Source organism: Prionailurus bengalensis, chromosome A3, assembly GCF_016509475.1.
Source record: "Prionailurus bengalensis isolate Pbe53 chromosome A3, Fcat_Pben_1.1_paternal_pri, whole genome shotgun sequence".
NCBI lineage: Eukaryota > Metazoa > Chordata > Mammalia > Carnivora > Felidae > Prionailurus > Prionailurus bengalensis.
The window spans coordinates 89,478,142-89,487,051 of NC_057354.1; the positions used below are offsets into that span (position 1 = coordinate 89,478,142).

The following is an 8,910-nucleotide window of genomic DNA, read 5'->3' on the forward strand; positions in this document are numbered from 1 at the left end:
CCTTTGCACTTCCATTCCAAAATCATTTTTTGAGCAACTACAGTGACACTAACTGTGTAACCTGGGGAAAATACCCTGTGCCTCAACTCCCTGTAAATCAGGATGATAAGAACACCTCTCTTACAGCATGATTATATTGTCATAAAACAGTGCCTGGCACATAGTAAGTGCTGCATCAATGTTGGCTCTGGTATTTGTTGCGGCTCTTGTCATTACTGTTGTTATTGCTTGCGAAGTACTCTCAGATGCTAGAGGCACAGTGGTAAACGAGAGAGACAAAAATCCTTGTTCTTACAGAGCTTACAGCACAGGTGGGGAAGAATAAAAATGTGTGTGTGTGTGTGTGTGTGTCACATGCGTGTGTAAAATCTCAGCTACTTACAGGGGCTATTTACCGAATTAAAATGGAGTGATATACCACTTCACACCCATTAGGAAGATTATTTATTTAAAAAAAAAAAAGGAAATAACGAGGGTTGGTGTGGATGTGGAGAAATTGGAACATTTATGAGTATTGGTGTGAATATAAAATGGTGTCACTACTGTAGAAACAAGCATGGCAGTTCCTCAAATAGTTAAGCACAGAATTACCATATGATCTGGCAATTCCACTTCTGGGTATATATCCAAAAGAACTGGAACCAGGGACTCGAACAGATGCTTATACCTAATATTCACAATTGCATTATTCACAATAGCCAAATGATGGAAACTACCCAAGTGTCCATTCTTCTCTGTGTATGTATACATATAATATGTTATATATTAATATATATATATGAATATGAGTCAACCTTAAAAAGGAATGGAATTTTTTTAAGATTTTATTTTTAAGTAATCTCTATCCCCAACATGGGGCTCGAATCTACAACCCCAAGATTAAGAGTCACATGCTCCACCGACTGAGCCAGCCAGGGGCCCCAGGAATGGAATTCTGACACCTGCCACAACATGGTTGAACCTTGAAGACGTAATGCTAACTAAAATAAGCTAGATACAAAATGACAAATACCAGGTGATTCCACTTTCATGAGGTACCTAAAAGAGGCCAATTCATAGAGTCTGAAATTAAATCACGGTTGGCAGGGGCTGGAGGTGCGGGGGGGCGGTTAGAGTTGTTGTTTCATGGATATGCAGTCTAAATTTGGGAAGATGAAGAAGTTCTGGAGACGGTTGGTGGCGATGGTTATCCAACCATGTGAACGTACTTAATGCCACTGAATTATACACTTAAGATTATTGAGATGGTAAATGTTGTTATGTATATCTTGCCACCATAAAAATACATAAATTTTTTTCTTAAAGCGGAGTGGCCTAATAGTGCCTGCACACATAATGTGTAGATTGATGGTCAGAGAAGGTGTCTCTGAGGAAATGACATTTAACCCGAGCTCTGAACACAGTTTGTTGTGGTGGTGGTGGTGGTGATTATTTTAAAGTTTATTTATTTATTTTGAGAGGGAGGCCAGTGCAAGCAGGAGAGGGGCAGAGAGAGAGAGAGAGAGAGGGAGAGAGAGAATCCCAAGCAGGCTCCACCCTGTCAGCTGTCCGTGCAGAGCCCAACAAGGACTCAGTTTCACGGAATTGTGAGATCATAACCCGAGCCAAAATCAAGAGTCGGATGCTTAACTGACTGAGCCACCCGGGCACCCCAGAAACATGTTTGAAATGTTCTGGGAACCTAAGGAAGGCTAATGTGGTGGGGTTGTATGGGGCAGAGGAGAGAGAGTGGCTGGAATGGAAGGTAAAGAGGTGATCACAATAACCACGGACAACTCTCTCAAGAAGTTTTTCTATAAGGGGAAACAGATGGGACAGATGTCAAAGGGGCCTGTGGGGAGATTTTTAGTTTAGTTTAGTTCTCAAGATGGAATGATCTAGCAGAGAGAGAAATGACCATGCTAAAGAGAGAGACAAAGTTGTAGGACAAAGTCCTTGAGTAAAGAGAAGGAATGAGATCCAGACCACTAGTGGTGAGAGTTGATGCCGGCCTAAGTCCCAGTCATGTATTTAACAATACAGGGACTGGGCATACTGTCCTGTCCTTGTATTAAACAATACTGAAATCCAGCAACAATAACTTAGCTGGTGGCTCCAGGAGATATCTGTTCCTGGGAGATGAGGCTGTGACCCCACTAAAATGACTTGTTCATCAAGACTCCTTCAGACCTTCACCTAATGACTTCACCTCATGCCCACCATTCCAAAACGGTTATACACGTGCTCGATCCTAACCAGCTCTCCTCCTTTCAAGACCCACCTTAAAATCACACAGCCCTGGCCCTAAAACTATATATATCCTGTCCTCATGTCTCTATTTGGAGACACGACTAAGATTCCAGCAAGTGGAATTCTCCCTTATTGCAGTGAGTCTAACAAACCAAGCTTAACGAGATAAACGAACTTTACTGATCGTCTTTTGGGGAGTTACCACTGGCTGTTGACAGAGGCTGGGATATTCACCCATTGCAACAGGAAGTAGGGTAGAGACGAAAGTGTTCTGAAGTGGTGGAGAGGTGATGGAGCCATCTTTCTAAAATATAAAAATTATACCACCACTACCATGTATTGGCTCCCTATTGCTCCTGTCACAAATTTCCACAAACATAGTGCCCTGAAACAATACAAATGTATCCTCTTATAGTTCTATAGGTTGGAAGTCTGAAATGGGTCTCACTGGGCTAAAATCAACACCAGCTGGACTGTGTTCCTTCTCAAGGATCTAGGGGAAAATCCACTTCCTCCCCTTTCACAGCTTCTATCTGCTAATTGCATTCCTTTCAAAACCACCAATCCTGTCACTCTGACCTCTGCTTTTGTCATTACAACTCCTTCTCTGACCCAGACTTTCCGGCATCCCTCTTTCACTTATCAAGGCCCTTATAAGTCACCTCACATTGGGCCCACCTAGAACATTCTGGACAAACTGCCAATGCAAGATCCTTAACATCTGTAAAGTCCCTTTTGTCATGTAAGGTAACACGTTCATAGATTCTAGGAATCAGAACACAGAATTCCTTGGGGGCCACTATTCTGCCTACCACATACTATTATAAACCTATGATATTGTAATTTATAATAAGTATATATTTTTGTCTTCACCCATGGTTCCTGGCTCAGAGCTCCCAAAACCCTTGGAATTTCCTAAGGGATTAGAGCAATGGGATCATCTTTTGTTATAATATTTGGTCTTTTGTCCTCAGTACCTGAGTAGGAAAGGTGAAATGGGTGTCTTGTTATTCATAACAAGCTCTTTCAACCACACAGGAGTTTATGTTAATAAGGTTACTATTGAAAAGCCCTTAGGCAACCTAAGGAAGGAAGCTGGTTGCCAGGGAAACCAAACTGCTTTGTAAATTTAAACTCCACCCTCAACCTTTAGGGAGAGAAGAGGGGCTAGAGATTGAGTTCAATTACCAGCGGTAAATGATTTAATCAGCCACACCTACATAATGAGGCTCCAAAAAAATCCCTGAACTTTGGGGTTTGGAGAGCTTCCAGGTTAGTGAACCAGAATGCAACCTGTGCCAGGAGGGTGGTGCACCCTGAAACACACAGGGATGTAAGCTCCTGGGTTCAGATCCCTCCTGGACAAACCCTGATATACCTCTTTATCTGGCTGTTCATTTGCACCTTTGATACCCTTTGTATAAACTGGTAACCTAAGAAGCAAACTGGTTTCCTTAGTTCTGCGAGCTCTCTAACAATTTAATCAAACCCAAGGAGGGGTGCATTGGCTCTATAACTGGTTTGATTAGAACCAAAGTTGGAAGGGTAATGGGGAAAGAGTCATTTCCTACATCGCTGGTATAAGTATAAATTAGTTCAACCTCGAGGGAAGGCAATTTGGCACTATTGATCAAAATAAGTGCCAGTATTTTGTAATCCAACAGATGCACTAGTAGAAGTTTATTCTACAGATATTCCCACATATGTGTAAATGGTACCATCCATGTACCACTATTTGTAATAGCAAAAAGACTGGAAATGTCCATCAGTAGAGAAATGGTTAATAAATTAAAGGAATACCTTGGAGGTATTGTAGGTTCAGTTCCAGACCACCGCAATAAAGCAAATATTGCAATAAAGCAAGTCAAATGAATTTTTTTTGTTTCCCAGTACACATAAAAGTTGTTTAACCTACACTGTAGTCTATTAGTGTGCAACAGAATTATGTCAAAAAGAACAAGGTTTATATCTTAATTTAAAAATACTTTATTGCGACCACTGTCTTATACCATTCACGACAGGAAACCATCAAAACCAGAGGAGAAAGCAGGAAAAAGCCTCTCTGACCTCAGCCGCAGCAATTTCTTACTTGACACATCTCCAAAGGCAAGAGAATTAAAAGCAAAAATGAACTATTGGGACCTCATCAAGATAAAAAGCTTCTGCACTGCAAAGGAAACAATCAACAAAACTAAAAGGCAACCAACGGAATGGGAAAAGATATTTGCAAATGGCGTATCGGACAAAGGGCTAGTATCCAAAATCCATAAAGAACTCATCAAACTCCACACCAAAAAAACAAATAATCCAGTGAAGAAATGGGCAGAAAACATGAATAGACACTTCTCTAAAGAAGACATCCAGATGGCCAACAGGTACATGAAAAGATGCTCAACGTTGCTCCTCATCAGGGAAATACAAATCAAAACCACACTCAGATATCAGCTCACGCCAGTCAGAGTGGCTAAAACGAACACATCAGGAGACTAGATGCTGGAGAGGATGTGGAGAAACAGGAACCCTCTTGCACTGTTGGTGGGAATGCAAACTGGTGCAGCTGCTCTGGAAAACAGTGTAGAGGTCCCTCAAAAAATTAAAAATAGATCTACTCTATGACCCAGCAATAGCACTACTGGGAATTTACCCAAGGGATACAGGAGTGCTGATGCATAGGGGCACTTGTACCCAATGTTTATAGCAGTGCTTTCAACAATAGCCAAATTATGGAAAGAGCCTAAATGTCCATCAACTGATGAATGGATAAAGAAATTGTAGTTTATATACACAATGGAGTACTACGTGGCAATGAGAAAGAATGAAATATGGCCTTTTGTAGCAACGTGGATGGAACTGGAGAGTGTTATGTAAGTGAAATAAGTCATACAGAGAAAGACAGATACCATATGTTTTCACTCTTATGTGGATCCTGAGAAACTTAACAGAAACCCATGGGGGAGGGGAAGGAAAAAAAAAAAAAAAAAGAGGTTAGAGTGGGAGAGAGCCAAACCATAAGAGACTCTTAAAAACTGAGAACAAACTGAGGGTTGATGGGGGGTGGGAGGGAGGGGAGGGTGGGTGGTGGGTATTGAGGAGGGCACCTTTGGGGATGAGCACTGGGTGTTGTATGGAAACCAATTTGACAATAAATTTCATATATTGAAAAAAAAAAAAGAACAAATGAGAATGCTCGCCTGCTATTGAATCAATAATCTCCTAGATACATATTTTTATTAAGCTTGTTATTTGGAATAATTTCAGATTTTGAGAAAAATTGTGAAAATAATATAGAGAGCTCCTGTACACCCCTCACCCAGTTTCGGTCTCCCCTGATGTTATCATTTACATTACATGTGTGAAAGGGTTCCAATCTAAAATGGAACTGGAGGATATGAATTGGCGAATCTCATGTGTGCACCCTCAGAAGAATGGAACTTAGGGGGGCGCGTGGGTGGCTCAGTCGGTTGAGCGTCCAACTTCCGCTCAGGTCATGACCAAGCCTTCTGTGAGTTCAGGCCCCCCATCAGGCTCTGTGCTGACAGCTCAGAGCCTGGAGCCTGTTTCAGATTCTGTGTCTCCCTCTCCCTCTGCCCCTCCCCCACTCACGCTCTGTCTGTCTCTGAAAAATGAATAAACCTTAAAAATTAAAAAAAAAAAAAAAAAAGAAGAAGAATGGAACTTAGGAACTGAAAGACTGTTTCGCATAAATGCCCAGTTTACAGAAGACTGAGACTTATGTCCTGACCAATGAACATCCACAAAGATCATCTCCCCATCCTCAAGCCAACGAACTTACTGCTTGGACTCTGGCTGGACTGCCTTCTCTTTGCACCCCTCACCCATAAGTCAGTCTGCCCAAACTCTCAGAAGACACGCCTGTAGCTTGCTATAGCATGCATTTCCCAAAAGGCAATTCCTCCACTCGTTCCGAATAAACCCAGTTTCTGGTAATTTGAGCTCACCTCAGTTTACCTTTTTATGTAGGTCAATATATGATACATTGTCAAAACTGAGAGACAAATATTGGGACATTTCTGCTAAATAAACTCTGGATTTCACTGGATTTTTCTGTTAATGTCCTCTTTCTCCTCCAGGATCCAATCCAGGGAATCACACTGCATTTAGTCATCCTGTCCCTGAGTCTTCCCCAGTCTGTGACAGTTTTTCAGGCTTTCCTTGTGTGAATACCTTGAGCAATACTGGTCAGGTATTTCATAGGATACCACTCAATTTCAGTTTGACTGACATTTTTCTCATGACTAGACTAGAGCTCTGAGCCTCTGGAAAGAATACCACAGAGGTGAAGTGGCTTCTCTTTGCGTCATAGCAGGTGGCACGTAAATCTACACATCACTGGTGATGTTTACCTTGATCACATGGCTAAGTTACACAGTTTCTCCATGGTAATATTACTATTTTTTGTATTTTTTGTTTTTGAGACAGAGAGAAAGCATGAGCTGGGGAAGGACAGAAAGAGAGGGAGACAAACGGAACTGAAGCAGGTTCCACACTGAGAGCAGAGAGCTGTGAGATCATGACCTGAGCCCAAGTCAGACACTTAGCCGACTGAGCCACCCAGGCGTCCCTAGTATTACTATTTTTGCCTTTCCAAACTCTGTTCTTTGGAGTTCAGTCACTAAGTTAAGTTCATTCTCATGTGTGGAAAGGGAACAAAGAAGCTCCACCCCCTAGGAGGAATATCTACATAAGATAAATGAAATTTTGGGGAAAGGAGGATCCCCTCCCCCCATTTACTTACTTATTCAAACATCAATTTTTATGTTTTGGGTAACAACCCAACACTACATTATTTATTGTATTGGTCAGATTGTTCCAGCTTTGGCCACTGAGGGCTCCCCCAGGTTGGTTCCTGTGTTCTTTCCAGATGCCCCATCCTGTCATTTGAGCATTTCCTTAATTTTGATTGTTGCCTGGAGGCCAGCAGCATTTCTCTCTCTCAGCACCTGTTCCTTCCTCTGTGGCTTCTGGTGTTTCCTCCCCTTTGGTCTTGTAGCCGCTCCCCCTAAGCTTCCCCCCCAGGCTGGGCTAGACTAGCTCTTTGTGGAGGGCTGAAATCAGAAACACCATCCCTCAGCTGTGTCTGTCCCCAAGACAATTAAGAGGCCCCACATGAAAGCCCAGGGGTCCTGCTCCCAAACCTCCTTCTACCTGTGGTACAGGGAGTCCTCGGGGTGCAGAGGTGGGGGCCTACATCTCTCACGTGACCGCTGTCACCATGGCACTCTGGTGCAGCTTCTCCAGGGACCAGGACCCAGGGAGTTAGGTCTACAGAGGAGTGGCTGGCTACCCTTTCTCCAGAGTTTCTCAGGGAGGGCCTAGTGAGATGAAGTCACAGATTTGTTGAGCTCTTGTGACCTGCGCCTTGGGATTTCACTCTTCTCAGCTCTCCTGTCCGATGTTTACCTCCTAATCCAAAGCCACCGTGTCCAAGTTCTCCTTCTAAGATGACTGACAGAGAAAACTTTCCCTCCAAGGATACTGACAGAGAAAGAACCGCAGGGATGTGGGCATCTGCTGGTATCCATGCATTCTGCAAAGCACCAAGTGACAGGGGAAGGTGAAGTACAAGTGTGAATGTAGGCATGCATGGGCATGGAAGGGTGAGTGTGACCTTACCCTTGAGTCGTAAACTCATCTTTCATTCCTCGCTCCCAGATTCTCAATAGGTCTTCTCGCCACACCTATGCTACCACTGCCTCACTCAGATCAGAGCCATATCCTCCTGATGTGCTTGTCCTGTTCCAAGTCATTGTACAGATTTTTTTTAGAATACAAATCACATTATGTCACTAATCTGTTTCAAACCCTTGAATGGCTCTACATTGCCATCATGATAAAGACCCTCAACTCCTTCCCTTACCTTGTGCCACTCCCCCCTCACTACCCAAACTGCAGCCACCTATGCTGCCCTTCACCCTAGCTCCTTGGCCTGCGTCCTCCTCCCTCCAAACCTCCATCTCTTCATTCCCATTCCTCTTCCTCCTTCAGACATAAGGGGTCTGTTAAATGAATGCAACTCTTTGGTGTCATTTCCCTCAACTGCGAAATACAGAGGAAGAAAACCCTAAAGGCTTGTCAGGGGCTGGGACACCTGGCGATGGGGAGATGATGGTGGTGGGAGAAACCGCCACAGTGGTGGTCCCCAGCCTTCAGAGTGGGGTCTCCGGGTGCTGAGGCAGGTCACATCCTCTCTGCCTCACTCACACTGCAAGGGCCAATGCTCCCAAATGTCTGTCTGAGACCTCATGAGAGAGTAGCTGCAGTGACAACAAACACATTTGTGAGGTGGGGGCTTCACCCAGCTGTGGTGACACCATGGTCAGGAGCACAGACCCCAAGGAGCCCTGGTCAATAAGAGCGTCATGGAGGAGGAAGAGCCACAAGGAGACTCACCCTCAGCCATGACTGAACTCAGAGAAGAGGGCAGAATTTTTTTTGAATGAGTCTAGATAATCCTTCTGGCTTTTATCCTCCTGGGGCCATCAGGAGAGTCTTTTCCAGGGCCACAGACACTTGTATCTAGCCAGGCTTCACTAGCCTTCCCAAAGAAGTGGAAGGGAGCCTGGAGGTGAGGGGCGGAAGGAGAAGGGAGGTTTCCACTGGCCCCAGCGCCACTCCAGGAACCTTCAAATTCAGCATCTGGCTGTTCCACGGGACTGTCAG

The 8,910-nt window shown here is 43.9% G+C and overlaps 1 long non-coding RNA gene across 1 annotated transcript; it reads right to left on the bottom strand.

Moving 5' to 3' along the window:
* Window positions 1-6,976: 6,976 nt before the first annotated feature.
* Window positions 6,977-8,466, bottom strand: LOC122466996. The gene is made up of 3 exons (XR_006292810.1): window positions 8,339-8,466; window positions 7,864-7,983; window positions 6,977-7,777 (listed from the first exon to the last, which is right to left on the bottom strand). It is a non-coding gene; the product is annotated as an uncharacterized LOC122466996 (long non-coding RNA).
* Between the last annotated feature and the right edge of the window lie 444 nt (window positions 8,467-8,910).